The sequence below is a fragment of the Quercus lobata genome, chromosome 11, assembly GCF_001633185.2.
Source record: "Quercus lobata isolate SW786 chromosome 11, ValleyOak3.0 Primary Assembly, whole genome shotgun sequence".
Classification (NCBI taxonomy): domain Eukaryota; kingdom Viridiplantae; phylum Streptophyta; class Magnoliopsida; order Fagales; family Fagaceae; genus Quercus; species Quercus lobata.
The window spans coordinates 37,876,956-37,901,800 of NC_044914.1; positions in this window are offsets into that span (position 1 = coordinate 37,876,956).

Here is a 24,845-nt window from a genome sequence, read left to right on the forward strand (position 1 = left end):
CAGCGTGTTGTTGGTGGAGAAGGATATAATTCAACCGGGTGATGTGATGATGACTGTTAGATTGCTCAATATATATGACATCATCCCTCTAGAAATATTCATCCTGCTCTGATTCCATGTTAGAAATACTGAATGAATAGTATTGTATTTTACAGTAATAAAATATAAAATATACATGAGTGCCTTTATATGAGAGGCATAGTGTGCAGTACATATCATAGTGTATAGTACAAGTATGTGTGCTATACAAGTAAATAAGGTGAGCCTAAAACCTATAGTGTGTAGTACAAGTATATGTGCTATACAAATAAATAAGGTGGGCCTAAAGCCCATAGTCTATTACACTTTAACACATTTTATTCTCTCTTATTAAGTATATATTAACCAAGAAAACATGACAAAGAAGGTTAGATTTAGTGATTTTTGTTTACTAAAACTTCCAATATATATATAGTCTTCTATTTTAAAATAGAGGTCTAATAGTAATATTATCATAAAATAATTTCATTCATTTTCTTCTATATTACTCTAAAACAGGATTACTTACCTTCCATTTCTTTCCATTAATTTATTTAATTTAAAATGTTCAAGCAAGAATACTTAATTTAAATCCATTCATTTCCGTTGCTTAAATACATTTCATTCATTTCTAGTCATTCCATTCCATTTCTTTATAAACTCCCAAATGGAGGCTTAATGAGCTTTCCCATCATACATCAATACATGCACCTTTGACTTTTCTTCATGCAAACATATCTCAACTCTCCTTCTCCTGCATCTCATCTCTCTCAATCTTTGGTTCTTTCGGACACGTATTTCATGCAAAAATGCAATAGGAAATAGGCCTTTTGTAGCTGCCAAAATCACTGCAAAAAGTAAAAATAAAAGCTGCAAGATTTGTGTTATGGTTCGTATTTGTTATAAAGGTTTTGTTTTTGTGACCTCTATAATAGATTTTTTTTTTTTTTTTTTGACAATATCTTTTTTGGGTTGCAACCATGGGAAATCATTGCAATAGAAAGAAAATTCATAATCTAAAATTAAATAAGAACCTTTTAATTTGAATAAAGAAGTAGATAAACCTCCTTAGGTAGAAATTTAGATAATTCTTGATTACCTTTACAAGTTGAAACAACAGGTTATTATGCGGTGTTGGCATGTAGAAGTAGAATTTGTAACGCATACACTTTCAAAAAAAAAAAAAAACATAAGTTCAACAAGAACACAAGACTATCAAGGAAAAAGATAGAGCAAATATCTCAAAAGAAATTTTTTATTAATAACAATTTATTATCATTGTCTCCTTCTAAAGAGTATTTATAAGAAGTGTTTTTTCTTCTGATATTCCTTTAAGAAAATTAAATAAATGAAGTCATAATTTAATAGGGAATTGAAATTGATGTAAAAAATTCTATTTACACCATCTATTAAAATAACCATGTCATTAAAAAAAAAAAAAAGAAGCTAAAATTCAAATTACGCCCTCTAAGTTTAATTGAAATTCATTTAAATCCTTTAACTTTAATTTTTTTTCAATTGAGTCATCTAAGTTTCGAATTTTTTGTCCAATTTCATTAAAAAAAAAATTTGTTTAAGTATCCAAATAACTAATGAAAAAATATTTTTAGAAAATAAATTCCCATAAAAAATTATTAATTTTATAAACTTTTGTATGTGATAAAAATATTTTTTGAATGGCCATTTTTAATGAAATTGAACAAAATGCCTAATATGAATAAATTTCAACCTCAGATGACTCAATTGAATGAAAGTAAAGTTAGAGAACTGAAATGAATTTCAGTTAAACTTAGAGAGTGCAATTTGTATTTTAGCCAATAAAAAAAAGAGGACTAACACCCACATTTACCATCTCATAGTACTAATACACTCGAAATATATAAAAAGTGGAAGAAAACAAATTAGGCACTATTTGATGACTATAAATTGAAGAAGTATTAATGCAAAGAAGTCTTCGAAGATATCAAAATAGAACAAGAGTGACTCTAGGCTTAGGCCACTTCAGCCTTGGTCTAGGACCCCATTACAAAAAGGGCCCACCCCTTTCTAAAAAGGCCCAAAATTTTATGATAATATTTAGTTAAAAATAGGGTTATGTTGCAAACAATTTTTACGCATAAGAAGGCCTTCAACTTATCTATCTATCTATCTATCTATATATATATATTAATAGATAAAACTCAGAAAAAATTCAATTAGATTTTCAATTGAATTTCAATTGTGCGCTAATTTTGCGCCACATATACAATGTAAATTTTTAAGTTTTTGTGCTGAGGAGTTAACACGGTGTGAAAATCTAAGAGTCTAATATCAATTAAAAAAAACAATCAACATTAACAATAAGAAAGTGCTCAGTCCTCTCATCTCTCTCTCCATTGTTGTTGGGCATGGACAGTGGCGTAGGCACTTGAAGACCGAGTTGGGCTTGGGGCCCCCCAACATTTTTAAAAAAATTTAATTTTTTTTGGAAATATCCTAAATAATTTGAAGATTTTTAAATAACCTTATTATTTTGGCTCCCATACTTGATAATATACATATATATTTAAGAAAGTCGAAAATAAACATAATTTTCATTTAAATAAAATACAATCTATAAATACATATGTCAACAAATTACAATAATCAAACATTTAGTATCTTCAAAATGAACACATAGGTATTTTAACAATTACCTCAACAAAAAATGGTAAAAAAAAAATTATAATTTTCATCTTAACACACATCTAGGGCTTACTTGTACAATTGAAAAATTGAAAAGTCAAAAAAAATTTAATGTGCCACACCACCATGTCTCTCTCTCTCCATGCGTGTTTGCCTCACCTCTTTTCTTTTCTTTTTTTGGTACATAGGTCACAAGTGAAACATTGAAGCTTTTGTTTGTACCATAGGCCCCTCATCCTCATCCCCAGGTCACCTAATTGTGCCGCCTGATACTTGTTGTTTTTAATTCTTCCCAGGTACTATTTGCTTTGTTTTGTTTTATTTAATTTACTTTTCATTGCTTTCTATTTTATATTCCTTATAATATATTAAATCATTTTGTCAATCTTGTCTCATAATTGTTTAATTTTAATTGATACATTTTTGTTTATAGCACATATTGAGTTATGAAGTATTGTACGTTACTATTTTACATTTCATATACACACAAAAATTTATATATGGCCCCCCAAAGATAAATTCCTGGCTCTGCCACTAGGCATGGAAAACATAGATTAATATATAGGAATTATATTATGCATCTAATTGTATATTATGCATAGGGTTACAAGCTAGTATATATTAATAGACAAAGCTCAGAGAAATTGCAATTAGATTTTCAATTGGATTTCAATTGTGCGCTAATTTTGCACCAAATATACAATGTAAATTTTTAAGTTTTTTTGCTGAGGAGTTAATGCGGTGGAAAAATTTAAGAGTCTAATATCAAGTAAACAAACAAACAAAAAAAAAAAAACCAATCGACCCACATTAACAATAAAAAATTGCTCTGTCCTCTCCCCTCTCTCCATCGTTGTTGGGCATGGAAAACACAGACTGTCAAAGCTTCCAAAGGATCTCATCTTTCATAGGTACCGTCAACCTCTCTCTCTCTCTTTGTTATGGATTTTTCATTATCTATTTTTTTTTTCAGATAAATTTTTTCCTTGGTTTCTCAACTCCCCTCAAACTATTCGACGAAAGGATTGAACTGAATTTTTGGTCAATTGCTTCTTAATTCTGATTTTAGTTTTATGGGAGTGGAAGCACAAAGGCAAGCAGATGTAGAAGTTGTCCAGGAAGACATATGTAAGATAGAACTTGAGAGATAAAGCAGCACAACAAGCATTAAGCCATTGTGAGAGAACAAATATGAGGTAATTTTCTGCCTTACCAATACAATGGTTAAGGTTTCTGTATAGATATTATACGCTGGATTTGATTTATAGATTTGGATTACTACAATACTAATTTTTAAATTTAAACTACAAGATCAACATAAATAAAACTTCTAGAATATTGCTTTAGCTTTAGCCTCTTTCTATCTTATCTCTTCAATTTGAAAGTGATTGTGATCATGTAGTCTTTGAATTTGAGTAGGCTGACTCCATTTGTGGTTACACCTTATCATTATCTGTAATTACCATAAGCGCAAAGCTCAGAAAACGAAAACTATTTTTTTCTCTTCCAATTTTTCCTTTTTTCTTATTTATAATTATTTTTGGGCTTGAGAAAAAAGATTCTTAGGGCTTGATTGGTAGGATGATTTTTGTTTTTATTTTCAAAACAGTATAAAAACAATTTTCAAAAAATTGAACTTAAAAATAGTTTTTAGATAATAATTTTTATATTATACGTGTTTGGCTCTCACTTTTAAGAACAATTTTCAAAATACTAAAAAGAAAAAAATAATAATAATTGTTTGGGAGACCATTTCTATTTTTGAGATTTAAAAAAATATATATTTACAAAAAGTAATACATAGAATTTGTAGATTACCCTTTTTTTTTGGGATAATGATAAGGGAATAGAGCTCATCATGTACTTTTTTTTAATGATAAGTTTCAAATTTCAAGTGTAAGAATTTTTTTTTGTGATAAAGATAAGCTCCTTAATTTAAGAGATAAAGAAGAGTTTAGATAAATATGTAGGGTCTACTGTTTTCAATTTATTTACAACTATGTCATCAAAAACATTTTTTGTATCCTGAAAACACCACCTAGGTGTTTTTAAAATCTTGTTCTAAACCCCAGGAAAAGAGGATACAGTTTTTTGAAAATTGTATTTAGAAAGTATTAGCCAAATAATAAATTCAAGTGTAGGATTCACCATTTTCTGGATTGTAAAAAAAAAATATTTATATATATATATATATATATTTAAAAACACTTACCAAACAGGCCATTATATATCTTAGCTTAATCCATTTGGGTTATTTCAAATTTGGAAGAAAAGTAAATGTAACACTCAAGTAATTTTCCTTTTTCCTTTTCCTACAAACATAGCTAGAATTGATATGGTTGCTTGGAGTTTAAAGTATTTGTTTTAATTTTTTATTTTTATTTTTTGGGGATTACTAAATTTGACTTTGATTTTGCATTTTATTTTATTTTGGGGTGGAAAATGTAATTGGACTATTTGCGTGCCTTTTTTCTTCTATACCGCACAAGATTGATTGTTTTAAAATTCATCAGTATATATTTGTCACATAAAATAGAGTCTCATTGGTTAGGAATTTAATATGGACAAGTTGCAATTGGTGGAGGTAGAGAAGAAGAAGATAAATCAAGAGTACAAGCAGAAAGAGAAGCAAGGTGATATATGAAATAAGTAATTTCTTTTTCTAAAATTTCCTTTCATTTTTTATTTCATAGATCTAGAAAAAATGTTTTGAATAATCTGTGAGATGAAATTTTAAGATTAAGCTGCTCACAATTGGTGGAGAAAGATTGAAACTTAGAATTTAGGACAAGTAATTGCTGGAATTATTTTGAATTGTAGTTTCACTTTAAAGATGCTTTGGAAGTGAAAGTTTATGGTAACATGTAATCGTTCTCTTCCTTCAAGTTAGTCACAGCTTTGATGCATAAATAGATTATTTGTACATTAGCCAATCTCCACATCAGCCCCTCCAATTTTTCTTAGAGTGTATATCTCACTAATTCGTTGATTACCATAAGAAGTAGAAACTGTTCATTATATATATTATATAATTGTTGGGAAATTTAGACCCCGTTAGATTGAATTAACAAGTTTTAAACCCAAGTTGTTAATTAGATTTATTATGAATAAAATTTGTTAAAACAAACAAACATCAATATCATGTCAAAATGATGCAGCGAAAAAAAAAATTAGACAAGATATGATGACCTAGGAAAACCAATGAAACAAACTAGTTTCACAGTAAAAAATCTGGGGGGAAACCTTCCCGACAAACCAATCCATTATAGTAAAGAGAAGTTTCGAATCTAGTACAAAACCTTTGTCTCTAGACTCTACAATCCCCGTAAGTGAACACACAGTATAAACCTTCTACCACTTCAGAACCTTTGAACTCTTCAATATATGAACGCCACCCTTTTTTGCACAGATCCCAGTACGTGACTAACCAATGATGCACGGCACCTAGTACGTGACTAACACACCAACTTAAAGAAGATGTTGGCTGCAAAATTCTTCACTACATCAACAATGAAGATCAAGAAGCATTTGGTTACAAAATCCTAAGGCACAAAGACGTAGTAGCTTCTTTTAGAGAGAATAAGGCATCGGTCACCTTTTGCACAATGTATGTAAACATGGTCACAAGGCCGTTGTACAAGAAGAAGGAGGTAAGCACTCCCCCTGACAAGATGAAACACATCTCCCCCTTACAGAGGCATCTATTTCTCCCCCTAACATGTAGAATCTTAAAAAAAGAAACCACAATTTCTCCAAAATTTCTCCCCCTTTTTGTCATGATTAACAAAGGGTACAAGAAGCAAGAAAGCTTCGCCCAAGAAACATAAAGATGATTAAGGATGATCAAGGGGGCACAAAGAATCCATAAAAATGCAAGAATGTAATGAAACAAGATGCTATGGATGACAAGATAATAGAAAGATGCAAAACATGTTAAAAACAATGCCTGCAAGAGGATCTCAATCGATCAAGAGGTGTCGAGATGCTATCGAGCCAACCTCGATGGATCGAGAAGCTATCGAGGGGATAGAAAGTTTCTCGATCAATCGACCTAACTATCGAGAGATGTTGAGATTGTGATAAAAAGCAACTGAAGAGCTCGATAGAAAAACTAGGTGTCGAGGAGGTGTCGAGAAGCTATCGAGATTACTCAAAAACAGTTCTTCAAGAAGGGAAAAACATAAATATGAATGCAATCAAGCATGCAACTCAACCAAGGATCTAATCAACATCTTATGCTCTCAAAATCATCTCTTAACAAAACTTTTAAGCACATAGATCCCAAAAACACACACACACACACTAAACAAGTCTAACTAATTTTATATTTCAAAAACAAGTTAAGACAGTTTAGTAAGCATACATTAATACATGTAAACCTTGTGATGGTAAATCACATTGTACCTACATATGTATCAGGAGTAGCAAAGAATATTGCGTGTTGTGTATGAAAAACATCGCAAGATTGCATAAGTGTATACATGTTATGACGATTTGAAATATGAGAAAATAACTTTAACACACACACAATCATAATTTTTTGATGGGGACTATCACCTTCGAGGTCCATCCTATAACTCTCACATCTCCTAGAATACACGCTTGCAATCATATTTAAAGCATTTTGATCTTTTTGCTTTCTGGAGATGTTCAATTTTTCTCAAGCTCCCCAAGTAGCGCAGATTCATAGTACTGCCTAAATTCAGACAAAAGAAAGTCCCAATAAAAAGAAGCATGAACATACAAACACCCTTTGCCACAGTCTCACATTAGGGAATACTCTCACATAACCAAGACAAAGGAACATTGTTACTCCTCATTTTAGAAGGCATTACACCTAGAAGTCTCTTGAGCTTAGTTGAAGTAAGGGAATTATTGACAAGAATTCTTTTACCACCTAACCTTAGACCAGTGATGACAGAAAAGTCATAAGGTGTCAACATTACCTCCCCAATGTTCGGAAAATGGAAGGTATAGGTAGTGTCCTAGAAGCACTCTACTAAGGCAAGAAGTAACTGAAGCTCCTTGTACTCATGTGTCTTATGATTTGAAAAAGCTTTGAAGAAGATGCCAAAGCTTGCTTCATTGATGACGTTTTTGATGCTAGGAGACAATGTTGCCCATGCACTTTTCAACATTTGGAGACTCGATTCTTGAGGCTCTACAACATAAAAATTCAGCTCATCAATTTCCATAACCTAAAACATATAACCAAAAAATTTCCATACCCAAAAAAATATCCTCACAATCAATACCCCACCACCACAAAATCAAATCAATGGCCCACCAAAATTTCAACACTACCAAATTTATCACATATCCATACAACCACCAAATTTTGCCATAGCCATGCAAAAAGAAAATTTCTACATGTCCAAGAAAAAAATTTCCACAACTTCATGCACAAATAAATTCTCACATACCGAACAAAATTTTTCCACAATACCCATAAATATATCCATGCACATACCCACAAAATTTTGCCATGTTCATAAAACAAAGTTTACGCATGCCAACAAGTTTTCCCACATACATCATGAACACATTCGTATAAGTCAAACACAAAGTTTTCACAATGCCAGTACTCCCAAAATCCAAACCAAAATTCATCCAACATCACAAATTACCTACATTGTCAAAATTTGAAAAGCCACCAACATTGCCCTAATTGTACCATGATCAAAGAAAAAACACACTTCAAGAATGCTCCAAAGCCAACATTCCAAACATGATCAGTCACACAATGCCCCCAAAATTTCAAAAGTGACAATATCTCACCATGAAACTTTCAATGAAACATGGAACAACATTTTTCCAAGCAAAGAAACCAAAGAAAAGCTCACCTTGGTGTCCACATGACAATATGGAGCATGGGTCCTAGGGTCTTGAAGAAGTCCATCATCATCATTTCAATCAAATGTTGGATCATATTTCTTACCATGAGAAGCAAGAAAAGAAGATCCCCTGGAGGAAGAAGCCATTTTAATGCAAAGAAAATAGGTTTTAAAAAATGGGTTTCACCAAAAATGGGTGTGGGATGAAAATGCTCAAAACATGACAATCTAGAGAAATATTGATAGAGATGGATAAGGGAGAGTTGAGAAGCTTAGAAAAGTGGTTTTGTGAGAAAGAATGGTGAAATGAAGAAGAAAAATCAAGGGGAAGAAGAAGGTGAATGGTGCCAATGGAGGAAGAGAAGTTGATGGAACATGAAGCTAAAAAGCTAAAAGAGAGAAGTAATGAAGTGGGAGGCCAAAATTTCGGTCCCCACACTCTTTAACTCAGCAAAAGCTGAGTCAACCCTAAAAAAATAAAATAAAAAAAAAAATTCAAAATTTTCAAGGATCTTTCAAAATCCAAATTTTCAATTCAAAAATTTTCATTCCTATGTTTTCAATTTCATATTCTCAACGCCCAAGTTTTAAACTCAAAGCTTCAGTTTTTGAAAGAGTTCAAACCTCAGATTTCATGATCAAAATTCCAAGCCTTAATTTACAAAATTCTAAGGCACAAAATTTCAAATTCATCCAACATCACAAATTACCTACATTGTCAAAATTTGAAAAGCCACCAACATTGCCCTAATTGTACCATGATCAAAGAAAAAACACACTTCAAGAATGCTCCAAAGCCAACATTCCAAACATGATCAGTCACACAATGCCCCCAAAATTTCAAAAGTGACAATATCTCACCATGAAACTTTCAATGAAACATGGAACAACATTTTTCCAAGCAAAGAAACCAAAGAAAAGCTCACCTTGGTGTCCACATGACAATATGGAGCATGGGTCCTAGGGTCTTGAAGAAGTCCATCATCATCATTTCAATCAAATGTTGGATCATATTTCTTACCATGAGAAGCAAGAAAAGAAGATCCCCTGGAGGAAGAAGCCATTTTAATGCAAAGAAAATAGGTTTTAAAAAATGGGTTTCACCAAAAATGGGTGTGGGATGAAAATGCTCAAAACATGACAATCTAGAGAAATATTGATAGAGATGGATAAGGGAGAGTTGAGAAGCTTAGAAAAGTGGTTTTGTGAGAAAGAATGGTGAAATGAAGAAGAAAAATCAAGGGGAAGAAGAAGGTGAATGGTGCCAATGGAGGAAGAGAAGTTGATGGAACATGAAGCTAAAAAGCTAAAAGAGAGAAGTAATGAAGTGGGAGGCCAAAATTTCGGTCCCCACACTCTTTAACTCAGCAAAAGCTGAGTCAACCCTAAAAAAATAAAATAAAAAAAAAAATTCAAAATTTTCAAGGATCTTTCAAAATCCAAATTTTCAATTCAAAAATTTTCATTCCTATGTTTTCAATTTCATATTCTCAACGCCCAAGTTTTAAACTCAAAGCTTCAGTTTTTGAAAGAGTTCAAACCTCAGATTTCATGATCAAAATTCCAAGCCTTAATTTACAAAATTCTAAGGCACAAAATTTCAAATTTTAAGCTCCAGATTTCAAGTAAAAAATTATAAGTTTCAAAGTCTCAAAAATTGAAATAAAAATTTCAAAACTTCCAAGTTTCAAAGATCAAATGTTTCTCAAAAGATAAATCTTTTGTTAATTAAATTTTTATTTTTATTTTTAACAAAATTCGAATTAAGAGTGAGCAAATGAAAATCACACATTTCAAAAACGGAGCGACCATGAAGCACCTATCAGTTAAAGTCTAATTTAAAATTCTGACTTTTTACAAAAAGCAAATCTAGATCGAGGTAGAGGAGACCCCTTAATCATTATTTCAGCTCCACATCATCAAAGTAGAGGAGATCCCTTTGATCATCATTCCAAAGTCAGATCGTAGTAGAGGAGATCCCCCTGATCACCATTTCAGTTCCAGATTATCAAAGTAGAGGAGATCCCTTCGATTATCATTCCAAAGCTAGATCAAGGTTGAGGAGATCCCTTTGATCATCAGTTCATTCACACATTATCAAAGTAGAGGAGATCCCTTTCATCATCATTCCAAAGCCAGATCGAGGTAGAGGAGATCCCCTTGATCATCATTTCAATTCTAAATTATCAAAGTAGAGGAGATTCATTTGATCATCATTCCAAAGCCAGAACAAGGTAGAGGAGACCCCCTGATCATCATTTCAGTTCTAGATTATCAAAGTAGAGGAGATCACTTTGATCATCATTCCAAAGCTAAATCGAGGTAAAGGAGATACCTTTGATTATCAGTTAATTTCCAGATTATCAAAGTAGAGGAGATCTCTTTAATCATCATTCCAAAGCTAAAACGAGGTAAAGGAGATCCCCTTGATCGTCATTTCAATTCCAGATTATCAAAGTAGAGGAGATCCCTTTAATCAACATTCCAAAGCCAGATCGAGGTAGAGGTGATCCCCTTGATTGCCATTTCAGTTCTAGATTATCAAAGTAGAGGAGATCACTTTGACCATCATTCCAAAGCTAAATCGAGGTAAAGGAGATCCCTTTGATTATCAGTTCATTTCCAGATTATCAAAGTAGAGGAGATCCCTTTGATCATCATTCCAAAGCCAGATCAAAGTAAAGGAGATCCCTTTGATTATCAGTTCATTTCCAGATTATCAAAGTAGAGGAGATCTCTTTAATCATCATTCCAAAGCTAAAACGAGGTAAAGGAGATCCCCTTGATCGTCATTTCAATTCCAGATTATCAAAGTAGAGGAGATCCCTTTAATCATCATTCCAAAGCCAGATCGAGGTAGAGGTGATCCCCTTGATTGCCATTTCAATTCCAGATTATCAAAGTAGAGGAGATCCCTTTGATCATCATTCCAAAGCCAGATCAAAGTAAAGGAGATCCCCTTGATCATTAGTTCATTCCCAGATTATCAAAGTAGAGGAGATCCCTTTGATCAACATTTCAAAGCCAGATCGAGGTAAAGGAGACCCCCTTGATCGTCATTTCAGTTCCAAATTATCAAAGTAGAGGAGATCCATTTGATCATCATTCCAACGCCAGATTAAGGTAAAGGAGACCCCCTTGATCATTATTTCAGTTCTAGATTATCAAAGTAGAGGAGATCACTTTGGTCATCATTCCAAAACTAGATTGAGGTAGAGGAGATCCCCATAATCATCATTTCAATTCGAAATTATATAGGTAGAGGAGATCCCTTTGATTATCAGTTCATTTCCAGATTATCAAAGTGGAGGAGATCACTTTAATCAGCATTCCATAGCTAAATCGAGGTAAAGGAGATCCCCTTCATCGTCATTTCAATTCCAGATTATCAAAGTAGAGGAGATCCCTTTGACCAACATTTCAAAGCCAGATCGAGGTAAAGGAGACCCCCTTGATCGTCATTTCAGTTCCAAATTATCAAAGTAGAGGAGATCCATTGGATCATCATTCCAACGCCAGATTAAGGTAAAGGAGACCCACTTGATCATTATTTCAGTTCTAGATTATCAAAGTAGAGGAGATCACTTTGGTCATCATTCCAAAACTGGATTGAGGTAGAGGAGATCCCCTTAATCATCATTTCAATTCGAAATTATATAGGTAGAGGAGATCCCTTTGATTATCAGTTCATTTCCAGATTATCAAAGTAGAGGAGATCTCTTTAATCAGCATTCCATAGCTAAATCGAGGTAAAGGAGATCCCCTTCATCGTCATTTCAATTCCAGATTATCAAAGTAGAGGAGATCCCTTTGATCATCATTCCAAAGCCAGATCGAGGTAGAGGAGATCCCCCTGATCGACATTTCAATTCCAAATTATCAAAGTAGAGGAGATCCCTTTGATCATCATTCCAAAGCCAGATCGAGGTAGAGGTGATCCCCTTGATTGCCATTTCAATTCCAGATTATCAAAGTAGAGGAGATCCCTTTGATCATCAATCCAAAGCCAGATCAAAGTAAAGGAGATCCCTTTGATTATCAGTTCATTTCCAGATTATTAAAGTAGAGGAGATCTCTTTAATCATCATTCCAAAGCTAAAACGAGGTAAAGGAGATCCCCTTGATCGTCATTTCAATTCCAGATTATCAAAGTAGAGGAGATCCCTTTAATCATCATTCCAAAGCCAGATCGAGGTAGAGGTGATCCCCTTGATTGCCATTTCAATTCCAGATTATCAAAGTAGAGGAGATCCCTTTGATCATCATGCCAAAGCCATATCAAAGTAAAGGAGATCCCCTTGATCATTAGTTCATTCCCAGATTATCAAAGTAGAGGAGATCTCTTAGACCAACATTTCAAATCCAGATCGAGGTAAAGGAGACCCCCTTGATCGTCATTTCAGTTCCCAATTATCAAAGTAGAGGAGATCCATTTGATCATCATTCCAACGCCAGATTAAGGTAAAGGAGACCCCCTTGATCATTATTTCAGTTCTAGATTATAAAAGTAGAGGAGATCACTTTGGTCATCATTCCAAAACTAGATTGTGGTAGAGGAGATCCCCATAATCATCATTTCAATTCGAAATTATATAGGTAGAGGAGATCCCTTTGATTATCAGTTCATTTCCAGATTATCAAAGTAGTGGAGATCTCTTTAATCAGCATTCCATAGCTAAATCGAGGTAAAGGAGATCCCTTTCATCGTCATTTCAATTCCAGATTATCAAAGTAGAGGAGATCCCTTTGACCAACATTTCAAAGCCAGATCGAGGTAAAGGAGACCCCCTTGATCGTCATTTCAGTTCCAAATTATCAAAGTAGAGGAGATCCATTTGATCATCATTCCAACGCCAGATTAAGGTAAAGGAGACCCCCATGATCATTATTTTAGTTCTAGATTATCAAAGTAGAGGAGATCACTTTGGTCATCATTCCAAAACTGGATTGAGGTAGAGGAGATCCCCTTAATCATCATTTGAATTTGAAATTATATAGGTAGAGGAGATCCCTTTGATTATCAGTTCATTTCCAGATTATCAAAGTAGAGGACATCTCTTTAATCAGCATTCCATAGCTAAATCGAGGTAAAGGAGATCCCCTTCATCGTCATTTCAATTCCAGATTATCAAAGTAGAGGAGATCCCATTGATCATCATTCCAAAGCCAGATCGAGGTAGAGGAGATCCCCCTGATCGACATTTCAATTCCAAATTATCAAAGTAGAGGAGATCCCTTTGATCATCATTCCAAAGCCAGATCGAGGTAGAGGTGATCCCCTTGATTGCCATTTCAATTCCAGATTATCAAAGTAGAGGAGATCCCTTTGATCATCAATCCAAAGCCAGATCAAAGTAAAGGAGATCCCTTTGATTATCAGTTCATTTCCAGATTATCAAAGTAGAGGAGATCTCTTTAATCATCATTCCAAAGCTAAAACGAGGTAAAGGAGATCCCCTTGATCGTCATTTCAATTCCAGATTATCAAAGTAGAGGAGATCCCTTTAATCATCATTCCAAAGCCAGATCGAGGTAGAGGTGATCCCCTTGATTGCCATTTCAATTCCAGATTATCAAAGTAGAGGAGATCCCTTTGATCATCATTCCAAAGCCAGATCAAAGTAAAGGAGATCCCCTTGATCATTAGTTCATTCCCAGATTATCAAAGTAGAGGAGATCCCTTTGATCCAAAGCATTAAAGGAGATCCCCTGATCAAGTTCATTCCAGATTATCAAAGGTACCAGCAGGATCAAGAAAGGAGACCCCTTGATCGTCATTTCAGTTCCAAATTATCAAAGTAGATCGCTTTGAGCCAGATCGCCCCTTGATTGCCATTTCAATTCATTATCAAAGTAGAGGAGATCCCTTTGATCATCATTCCAAAGCCAGATCGAGGTAGAGGTGATCCCCTTGATTGCCATTTCGAATTCAATTTCAATTCCAGATTATCAAAGTAGAGGAGATCCCTTTGATCATCATTCCAAAGCCAGATCAAAGTAAAGGAGATCCCATTGATCATTAGTTCATTTCCAGATTATCAAAGTAGAGGAGATCCCTTTGACCAACATTTCAAAGCCAGATCGAGGTAAAGGAGACCCCCTTGATCGTCATTTCAGTTCCAAATTATCAAAGTAGAGGAGATCGCTTTGATCATCATTCCAAAGCCAGATCGAGGTAGAGGTGATCCCCTTGATTGCCATTTCAATTCCAGATTATCAAAGTAGAGGAGATCCCTTTGATCATCATTCCAAAGCCAGATCAAAGTAAAGGAGATCCCATTGATCATTAGTTCATTTCCAGATTATCAAAGTAGAGGAGTTCCCTTTGACCAACATTTCAAAGCCAGATCGAGGTAAAGGGATCGTCAGTTCAGTTCCAAATTATCAAAGTAGAGGAGATCCATTTGATCATCATTCCAAATCCAGATCAAAGTAAAGGAGATCCCTTTGATTATCAGTTCATTTCCAGATTATCAAAGTAAAGGAGATCTCTTTAATCATTATTCCAAAGCTAAATCGAGTTAAAGGAGATCCCCTTGATCGTCATTTCAATTCCAGATTATCAAAGTAGAGGAGATCCCTTTGATCATCATTCCAAAGCTAGATCGAGGTAGAGGTGATCCCCTTGATTGCCATTTCAATTCCATATTATCAAAGTAGAGGAGATCCCTTTGATCATCATTCCAAAGCCAGATCGAGGTAGAGGTGATCCCCTTGATTGCCATTTCAATTCCAGATTATCAAAATAGAGGAGATCCCTTTGATCATCATTCCAAAGCTAGATCGAGGTAGAGGTGATCCCCTTGATTGCCATTTCAATTCCATATTATCAAAGTAGAGGAGATCCCTTTGATCATCATTCCAAGGCCAGATCGAGGTAGAGGTGATCCCCTTGATTGCCATTTCAATTCCAGATTATCAAAGTAGAGGAGATCCCTTTGATCATCATTCCAAAGCCAGATCAAAGTAATGGAGATCCCCCTGATCATTAGTTCATTTCCAGATTATCAAAGTAGAGGAGATCCCTTTGACCAGCATTTTAAAGCCAGATCAAGGTAAAGGAGACCCCCTTGATCGTCATTTCAGTTCCAAATTATCAAAGTAGAGGAGATCCATTTGATCCTCATTCCAACGCCAGATCAAGGTAAAGGAGATCCCCCTGATCATTAGTTCATTTCCAGATTATCAAAGTAGAGGAGATCCCTTTGACCAGCATTTTAAAGCCAGGTCGAGGTAAAGGAGACCCCCTTGATCGTCATTTCAGTTCCAAATTATCAAAGTAGAGGAGATGCATTTGATCATCATTCCAACGCCAGATCAAGGTAAAGGAGACCCCCTTGATCATCATTTCAGTTATAGATTATCAAAGTAGAGGAGATCACTTTGGTCATCATTCCAAAACTAGATTGAGGTAGAGGAGATCCCCTTAATCATCATTTCAATTCCAAATTATCTAGGTAGAGGAGATCCCTTTGATTATCATTTCATTTCCAGATTATCAAAGTAAAGGAGATCTCTTTAATCATCATTCCAAAGCTAGATCGTGGTAGAGGTGATCCCCTTGATTGCCATTTCAATTCCAGATTATCAAAGTAGAGGAGATCCCTTTGATCATCATTCCAAAGTGAGATCAAAGTAAAAGAGATCCCCCTGATCATTAGTTCATTTCCAGATTATCAAAGTAGAGGAGATCCCTTTGACTAGCATTTCAAAGCCAGATCGAGGTAAAGGAGACCCCCTTGATCGTCATTTCAGTTCCAAATTATCAAAGTAGAGGAGATCCATTTGATTATCAGTTCATTTCCAGATGATCAAAGTAGAGGAGATCTCTTGAATCAACATTCCAAAGCTAAATCTAGGTAAAGGAGATCCCCTTCATCGTCATTTCAATTCCAGATTATCGAAGTAGAGGAGATCCCTTTAATCATCATTCCAAAGATAAATCGAGGTAAAGGAGATCCCCTTCATCGTCATTTCAATTCCAGATTATCAAAGTAGAGGAGATCCCTTTGATCATCATTCCAAAGCTAGATCAAAGTAAAGGAGATCCCTTTGATTATCAGTTCATTTCCAGATTATCAAAGTAGAGGAGATCTCTGTAATCAACATTCCAAAGCGAAATCGAGGTAAAGGAGATCCCCTTGATCGTCATTTCAATTCCAGATTATCAAGGTAGAGGAGATCCTTTTGATCATCATTCCAAAGCCAGTTCGAGGTAGTGGTGATCCCCTTGATTGCAATTTCAATTCCAGATTATCAAAGTAGAGGAGATCCCCTTGATCACCATTTCAAAGCCAGATCAAAGTAAAGGAGATCCCCTTTCTCATTAGTTCATTTCTAGATTATCAAAGTAAAGGAGATCCCTTTGACCAGCATTTCAAAGCCAGATCGAGGTAAAGGAGACCCCCTTGATCGTCATTTCAGTTCCAAATTATCAAAGTAGAGGAGATCCATTTGATCATCATTCCAATGCCAGATCAAGGTAAAGGAGACCCCCTTGATCATCACTTCAGTTCTAGATTATCAAAGTAGAGGAGATCACTTTGGTCATCCTTCCAAAACTAGATTGAGGTAGAGGAGATCCCCTTAATCATCATTTCAATTCTAAATTATCTAGGTAGAGGAGATCCCTTTGATTATCAATTCATTTCCAGATTATCAAAGTAGAGGAGATCTCTTTAATCATCATTCCATAGCGAAATCGAGGTAAAGGAGATCCCCTTGGTCGTCATTTCAATTCTAGATTAGCAAAGTAGAGGAGATCCCTTTGATCGTCATTCCAAAGCCAGATCGAGGTAGAGGTAATCCCCTTGATTGCCATTTCAATTCCAGATTATCAAAGTAGAGGAGATCCCTTCGATCATCATTCCAAAGCCAGATCAAAGTAAAGGAGATCCATTTGATTATCAGTTCATTTCCAGATTATCAAAGTAGAGGAGATCTCTTTAATCATCATTCCAAAGCTAAAACGAGGTAAAGGAGATCCCCTTGGTCGTCATTTCAATTCTAGATTATCAAAGTAGAGGAGATCCCTTTGATCATCATTCCAAAGCCAGATCGAGGTAGAGGTGATCCCTATGATTGCCATTTCAATTCCAGATTATCAAAGTAGAGGGGATCCCTGTGATCATCATTCCAAAGCCAGATCAAAGTAAAGGAGATCCCTTTGATTATCAGTTCATTTCCAGATTATCAAAGTAGAGGAGATCCCTTTGACCAACATTTCAAAGCTAGATCGAGGTAGAGGTGATCCCTATGATTGCCATTTCAATTCCTGATTATCAAAGTAGAGGAGATCCCTTTTACCATCATTCCAAAGCCAGATCAAAGTAAAGGAGATCCCCTTGATCATTAGTTCATTTCCAGATTATCAAAGTAGAGGAGATCCCTTTGACCAACATTTCAAAGCTAGATCGAGGTAAAGGAGACCCCCTTGATCGTCATTTCAGTTCCAAATTATCAAAGTAGAGGAGATCCATTTGATCATCATTCCAACGCCAGATTAAGGTAAAGGAGACCCCCTTGATCATTATTTCAGTTCTAGATTATCAAAGTGGAGGAGATCACTTTGGTCATCATTCCAAAACTAGATTGAGGTAGAGGAGATCCCCATAATCATCATTTCAATTCGAAATTATATAGGTAGAGGAGATCCCTTTGATTATCAGTTCATTTCTAGATTATCAAAGTAGAGGAGATCTCTTTAATCAGCATTCCATAGTTAAATCGAGGTAAAGGAGATCCCCTTCATCGTCATTTCAATTCCATATTATCAAAGTAGAGGAGATCCCTTTGACCAACATTTCAAAGCCAGATCGAGGTAAAGGAGACCCCCTTGATCGTCATTTCAGTTCCAAATTATCAAAGTAGAGGAGATCCATTTGATCATCATTCCAACGCCAGATTAAGGTAAAGGAGACCCCCTTGATCATTATTTCAGTTCTAGATTATCAAAGTAGAGGAGATCATTTGGTCATCATTCCAAAACTGGATTGAGGTAGAGGAGATCCCCTTAATCATCATTTCAATTCGAAATTATATAGGTAGAGGAGATCCCTTTGATTATCAGTTCATTTCCAGATTATCAAAGTAGAGGAGATCTCTTTAATCAGCATTCCATAGCTAAATCGAGGTAAAGGAGATCCCCTTCATCGTCATTTCAATTGCAGATTATCAAAGTAGAGGAGATCCCTTTGATCATCATTCCAAAGCCAGATCGAAGTAAAGGAGATCCCCTTGATCATTAGTTCATTTCCAGATTATCAAAGTAGAGGAGATCCCTTTGACCAGCATTTTAGAGCCAGATCGAGGTAAAGGAGACCCCCTTGATCGTCATTTCAGTTCCAAATTATCAAAGTAGAGGAGATCCATTTGATCATCATTCCAACGCTAGATTAAGGTAAAGGAGACCCCCTTGATCATTATTTCAGTTCTAGATTATCAAAGTAGAGGAGATCACTTTGGTCATCATTCCAAAACTAGATTGAGGTAGAGGAGATCCCCTTAATCATCATTTCAATTCCAAATTATCTAGGTAGATGAGATCCCTTTTATTATTAGTTCATTTCCAGATTATCAAAGTAGAGGAGATCTATTTAATCATCATTCCAAAGCTAAATCGAGGTAAAGGAGATCCCCTTTATCGTCATTTCAATTCCAGATTATCAAAGTAGAGGAGATCCCTTTGATCATCATTCCAAAGCCAGATCGTGGTAGAGGTGATCCCCTTGATTGCCATTTCAATTCCAGATTATCAAAGTAGAGGAGATCCCTTTCATCATCATTCGAAAGCGAGATCAAAGTAAAAGAGATCCCCCTGATCATTAGTTCATTTCCAGATTATCAAAGTAGAGGAGATCCCTTTGACCAGCATTTTAAAGCCAGATCGAGGTAAAGGAAACCCCCTTGATCGTCATTTCAGTTCCAAATTATCAAAGTAGAGGAGATCCATTTGATCATCATTCCAACGCCAGATCAAGGTAAAGGAGACCCCCTTGATCATCATTTCAGTTATAGATTATCAAAGTAGAGGAGATCACTTTGGTCATCATTCCAAATCTAGATTGAGGTAGAGGAGATCCCCTTGATTATCAGTTCATTTCCAGATTATCAAAGTAAAGGAGATCTCTTTAATCATCATTCCAAAGCTAAATCGAGTTAAAGGAGATCCCCTTGATCGTCATTTCAATTCCAGATTATCAAAGTAGAGGAGATCCCTTTGATCATCATTCCAAAGCTAGATCGAGGTAGAGGTGATCCCTTTGATTGCCATTTCAATTCCAGATTATCAAAGTAGAGGAGATCCCTTTGATCATCATTCCAAAGCCAGATCAAAGTAATGGAGATCCCCCTGATCATTAGTTCATTTCCAGATTATCAAAGTAGAGGAGATCCCCTTGACCAGCATTTTAAAGCCAGATCAAGGTAAAGGAGACCCCCTTGATCGTCATTTCAGTTCCAAATTATCAAAGTAGAGGAGATCCATTTGATCGTCATTCCAATGCCAGATCAAGGTAAAGGAGATCCCCCTGATCATTAGTTCATTTCCAGATTATCAAAGTAGAGGAGATCCCTTTGACCAGCATTTTAAAGCCAGATCGAGGTAAAGGAGACCCCCTTGATCGTCATTTCAGTTCCAAATTATCAGAGTAGAGGAGATCCATTTGATCATCATTCCAACGCCAGATCAAGGTAAGGGAGACCCCCTTGATCATCATTTCAGTTATAGATTATCAAAGTAGAGGAGATCACTTTGGTCATCATTCCAAAACTAGATTGAGGTAGAGGAGATCCCCTTAATCATTATTTCAATTCCAAATTATCTAGGTAGAGGAGATCCCTTTGATTATCAGTTCATTTCCAGATTATCAAAGTAGAGGAGATCTATTTAATCATCATTCCAAAGCTAAATCGAGGTAAAGGAGATCCCCTTCATCGTCATTTCAATTCCAGATTATCAAAGTAGAGGAGATCCCTTTGATCATCATTCCAAAGCTAAATCGAGGTAAAGGAGATCCCCTTGATCGTCATTTCAATTCCAAATTATCAAATTAGAGGAGATCCCTTTGATCATCATTCCAAAGCCAGATCAAAGTAAAGGAGATCCCTTTGATTATCAGTTCATTTCCAGATTATCAAAGTAAAGGAGATTTCTTTAATCATCATTCCAAAGCTAAATCGAGGTAAAGGAGATCCCATTCATCGTCATTTCAATTCCCGATTATCAAAGTAGAGTAGATCCCTTTGATCATCATTCCAAAGCCAGATCGTGGTAGAGGTGATCCCCTTGATTGCCATTTCAATTCTAGATTATCAAAGTAGAGGAGATCCCCTTCATCATCATTCGAAAGCGAGATCAAAGTAAAAGAGATCCCCCTGATCATTAGTTCATTTCCAGATAATCAAAGTAGAGGAGATCCCTTTGACCAGCATTTTAAAGCCAGATCGAGGTAAAGGAGACCCCCTTGATCGTCATTTCAGTTCCAAATTATCAAAGTAGAGGAGATCCATTTGATCATCTTTCCAACGCCAGATCAAGGTAAAGGAGACCCCCTTGATCATCATTTCAGTTATAGATTATCAAAGTAGGGGAGATCACTTTGGTCATCATTCCAAAACTAGATTGAGGTTGAGGAGATCCCCTTAATCATCATTTCAATTCCAAATTATCTAGGTAGAGGAGATCCCTTTGATTATCAGTTCATTTCCAGATTATCAAAGTAGAGGAGATCTCTTTAATCATCATTCAAAAGCTACATCGAAGTAAAGGAGATCCCCTTCATCGTCATTTCAATTCCAGATTATCAAAGTAGAGGAGATCCCTTTGATCATCATTCCAAAGCTCAATCGAGGTAAAGGAGATCCCCTTGATCGTCATTTCAATTCCAAATCATCAAATTAGAGGAGATCCCTTTGATCATCATTCCAAAGCCAGATCAAAGTAAAGGAGATCCCTTTGATTATCAGTTCATTTCCAGATTATCAAAGTAAAGGAGATCTCTTTAATCATCATTCCAAAGCTAAATCGAGGTAAAGGAGATCCCATTCATCGTCATTTCAATTCCAGATTATCAATGTAGAGGAGATCCCTTTGATCATCATTCCAAAGCCAGATCGTGGTAGAGGTGGTCCCCTTGATTGCCATTTCAATTCCAGATTATCAAAGTAGAGGAGATCCCTTTGATCATCATTCCAATGCGAGATCAAAGTAAAAGAGATCCCCATGATCATTAGTTCATTTCCAGATTATTAAAGTAGAGGAGGTCCCTTTGACCAGCATTTTAAAGCCAGATCGAGGTAATGGAGACCCCCTTGATCGTCATTTCAGTTCCAAATTATCAAAGTAGAGGAGATCCATTTGATCATCATTCCAACGCTAGATTAAGGTAAAGGAGACCCCCATGATCATTATTTCAGTTCTAGATTATCAAAGTAGAGGAGATCACTTTGGTCATCTTTCCAAAACTAGATTGAGGTAGAGGAGATCCCCATAATCATCATTTCAATTCGAAATTATATAGGTAGAGGAGATCCCTTTGATTATCAGTTCATTTCCAGATTATCAAAGTAGAGGAGATCTCTTTAATCAGCATTGCATAGTTAAATCGAGGTAAAGGAGATCCCCTTCATCGTCATTTCAATTCCAGATTATCAAAGTAGAGGAGATCCATTTGATCGTCATTCCAATGCCAGATCAAGGTAAAGGAGATCCCCCTGATCATTAGTTCATTTCCAGATTATCAAAGTAGAGGAGATCCCTTTGACCAGCATTTTAAAGCCAGATCGAGGTAAAGGAGACCCCCTTGATCGTCATTTCAGTTCCAAATTATCAGAGTAGAGGAGATCCATTTGATCATCATTCCAACGCCAGATCAAGGTAAGGGAGACCCCCTTGATCATCATTTCAGTTATAGATTATCAAAGTAGAGGAGATCACTTTGGTCATCATTCCAAAACTAGATTGAGGTAGAGGAGATCCCCTTAATCATCATTTCAATTCCAAATTATCTAGGTAGAGGAGATCATCCAGATTATCAAAGTAGAGGAGATCTATTTAATCATCATTCCAAAGCTAAATCGAGGTAAAGGAGATCCCCTTCATCGTCATTTCAATTCCAGATTATCAAAGTAGAGGAGATCCCTTTGATCATTATTCCAAAGCTAAATCGAGGTAAAGGAGATCCCCTTGATCGTCATTTCAATTCCAAATTATCAAATTAGAGGAGATCCCTTTGATCATCATTCCAAAGCCAGATCAAAGTAAAGGAGATCCCTTTGATTATCAGTTCATTTCCAGATTATCAAAGTAAAGGAGATCTCTTTAATCATCATTCCAAAGCTAAATCGAGGTAAAGGAGATCCCATTCATCGTCATTTCAATTCCAGATTATCAAAGTAGAGTAGATCCCTTTGATCATCATTCCAAAGCCAGATCGTGGTAGAGGTGATCCCCTTGTTTGCCATTTCAATTCTAGATTATCAAAGTAGAGGAGATCCCTTTCATCATCATTCGAAAGCGAGATCAAAGTAAAAGAGATCCCCCTGATCATTAGTTCATTTCCAGATAATCAAAGTAGAGGAGATCCCTTTGACCAGCATTTTAAAGCCAGATCGAGGTAAAGGAGACCCCCTTGATCGTCATTTCAGTTCCAAATTATCAAAGTAGAGGAGATCCATTTGATCGTCATTCCAATGCCAGATCAAGGTAAAGGAGATCCCGCTGATCATTATTTCATTTCCAGATTATCAAAGTTGAGGAGATCCCTTTGACTAGCATTTTAAAGCCAGATCGAGGTAAAGGAGACCCCCTTGATCGTCATTTCAGTTATAGATTATCAAAGTAAAGGAGATCACTTTGGTCATCATTCCAAAACTAGATTGAGGTAGAGGAGATCCCCTTAATCATTATTTCAATTCCAAATTATCTAGGTAGAGGAGATCCCTTTGATTATCAGTTCATTTCCAGATTATCAAAGTAGAGGAGATCTATTTAATCATCATTCCAATGCTAAATCGAGGTAAAGGAGATCCCTTTCATCGTCATTTCAATTCCAGATTATCAAAGTAGAGGAGATCCCTTTGATCATCATTCTAGAAGCTAAATCGAGGTAAAGGAGATCCCCTTGATCGTCATTTCAATTCCAAATTATCAAATTAGAGGAGATCCCTTTGATCATCATTCCAAAGCCAGATCAAAGTAAAGTAGATCCCTTTGATTAACAGTTCATTTCCAGATTATCAAAGTAAAGGAGATCTCTTTAATCATCATTCCAAAGCTAAATCGAGGTAAAGGAGATCCCCTTCATCGTCATTTCAATTCCAGATTATCAAAGTAGAGGAGATCCCTTTGATCATCATTCCAAAGCCAGATCGAGGTAGAGGAGATCCCCTTGATCGTCATTTCAATTCCAGATTATCGAAGTAGAGGAGATCCCTTTGATCATCATTCCAAAGCCAGATCAAAGTAAAGGAGATCCCTTTGATTATCAGTTCATTTCCAGATTATCATAGTAGAGGAGATCTCTGTAATCATCATTCCAAAGCGAAATCGAGGTAAAGGAGATCCCCTTGATCGTCATTTCAATTCCAGACTATCAAGGTAGAGAAGATCCCTTCGATCATCATTCCAAAGCCAGATCGAGGTAGAGGTGATCCCCTTGATTGCCATTTCAATTCCAGATTATCAAAGTAGAGGAGATCCCCTTGATCACCATTTCAAAGCCAGATCAAAGTAAAGGAGATCCCCTTTCTCATTAGTTCATTTCCAGATTATCAAAGTAAAGAAGATCCCTTTGACCAGCATTTCAAAGCGAGATCGAGGTAAAGGAGACCCCCTTGATCATCACTTCAGTTCTAGATTATCAAAGTAAAGGAGATCACTTTGGTCATCCTTCCAAAACTAGATTGAGGTAGTGGAGATCCCCTTAATCATCATTTCAATTCTAAATTATCTGGGTAGAGGAGATCCCTTTGATTATCAATTCATTTCCAGATTATCAAAGTAGAGGAGATCTCTTTAATCATCATTCCAAAGCAAAACCGAGGTAAAGGAGATCCCTTCGTCGTCATTTCAATTCTAGATTAGCAAAGTAGAGGAGATCCATTTGATCATCATTCCAAAGCCAGATCGAGGTAGAGGTGATCCCCTTGATTGCCATTTCAATTCCAAATTTTCAAAGTAGAGGAGATCCCTTTGATCATCATTCCAAAGCCAGATCAAAGTAAAGGAGATCCCTTTGATTATCAGTTCATTTCCAGATTATCAAAGTAGAGGAGATCTCTTTAATCATCATTCCAAAGCTAAAACGAGGTAAGGGAGATCCCCTTGAT